Genomic DNA, 2,155 nt, shown 5'->3' with positions numbered 1-2,155 from the left:
TATGCATACACTGAATAATAACGTTATGCTTTCCTGTGCTCGTAAAATGTTAATTTTATCGTAAAAAGAGGAATAAATCAAATATGTTACGGAGAGTATACGAAGATCACTTTATTTCCACCCACCCCCGTCCAGCCTGCACTAGTGACGTCACGTGCGAAGTGCTTCCCGTGGCCTCTTCGCTCCGCCCCTCGTATTATGCTCAATGCGGGGCGGTCATTAGGGTCGCGCTTCCAGATAACAAGCCATGCTCAGTCAAGGGCCTCTACTGCAAAGCACACCAATCAAAGGCTTAGGTTGCAGACGAATGCAATGGTTGCTCTCATACTTAGCCACCAGCATTCAAGCAGATTTGTGCATGTGTTTTCAATGTGCAGAAAATATTTACTGCTGAATACACATGAATACTCCATATATGAACAGAAGATGGTCGTTTGTATGTCTCATGAATTATAAGTATGTAAATATGAATAAATTTCCCTTACTTTGAAATCTAAGGTTTACCCCTTTTTGTTTACCCTCGTCCTTCAATTCAATTCCATCTATGTAAGTTATTTTTAGAAAACTATGAAAATCCCTTGAAAGTCAGTCACGATTTTTGCGTTTCGCAATGAAGCAGAGCTTTTAAGCACATCTGCATATTTCACACAATAATTACCTAACCCAGTCATTTTAAACAAAACTACGCTGGCCAAAGTGTATATCAAGGACTCCATAGTCTAACTTTTAAACCACAGATTGGGAAATAACGATGCTCTAAACAAAAGATCTCCCCCTGTAATCTATATATGGCGATCCTTTTTTATCAGTTAAAGAACTAAAAATTGAGGGGGGACGAGGCTTCACGGCGCGAGTGACATGGGACTGTGGGCAACGTTTTTCCTTGATGGTTGTAAGCCCTTTCGTGATTGATGCAGGGCTACTAAGCCTGGCCACAACCATTGTTGTACACGCAAGGATGAGGCATGTCACTTCTCTATCCATTGTATATAATCCATGGATCACCATGCCGTGTCATACTCTCTACATTATTTAGCCTTATGCTTGCTCGGTTTTACTTATGTTATACTTAGGTCGTTTTAACCTTGATGTTTCCCTATAATATCTTTTATCTAGTGTGTAAAAGTTTTCAATAGCCTGAAAGCCGGGTTTTAAAGCTTTTATTGATGACATCAAGTTTGTTATTGCTACAGATACTGTCAGTATCACAATACTTATATCGTCATTGTTATTATTGTTGCTAAAAGCAAAGTTTTTGTAGTTGATATTTTCATCGTCATTATCATTATTCATAGTATTGTATATAAATATATATATATATATATATATATATATATATATATATATATATATATATATATATATATATATATGTGTGTGTGTGTGTGTGTGTGCATATGTGTATATATATGTATATGTATGTATATATACATACATATAATATATATATATATATATATATATATATATATATATATATATATATGTGTGTGTGTGTGTGTGTGTGTGTGTGTGTGTGTGTGTGTGTGTGTGTGTGTGTGTATACTGTATGTGTACGTATACATATACATACATATATACAAATATATATATTATATATATATATACATATATGTGTGTGTGTGTGTGCATATACATATGCACACATACATATATATATATATATATATATATATATATATATATATACACACACAACATATATATATATATATATATATATGTATATGTGTGTGTGTATACACACATATATTTATATATATAAGTAAACATGTCAAGATTCAAAGCAAGGACCTGCTGCAAAAGGCGCCAAGATAAAGTCGTTGTCGTGTTGCAAAAGTGGATCCTACCGCCTGGCCAATTTGTGGTATAAGAGACCTCTGGACCCAAGGGCTTCGCCTCGCTGCTGGTTGCATCGAGAGCAACCATTAGGTTTTCAGAGACTTATAAGGTGACATCATTAGCAGCAGCATAATCAAGGTTGTTGATCTTGATGTTACCCAGTTTGGATTTGCCCTTTAGATGACACTTCTATCCAAAACCCAGTCCATGAAAGTGAGTCAATGTATATGACAAAATGATAAAGGGTACATTTTTCTTCCCACTGGTATAGGATGTGTCCATAATATCAACAGGTTTTTGCCTTACGAGGTCT

This window comes from Penaeus japonicus, unplaced genomic scaffold (genome assembly GCF_977035675.1).
Source record: "Penaeus japonicus unplaced genomic scaffold, GWHDUDI00000001_assembly GWHDUDI00000029, whole genome shotgun sequence".
In the NCBI taxonomy this organism is placed as follows: Eukaryota; Metazoa; Arthropoda; class Malacostraca; order Decapoda; family Penaeidae; genus Penaeus; species Penaeus japonicus.
This window is presented reverse-complemented; position numbering follows the sequence as displayed.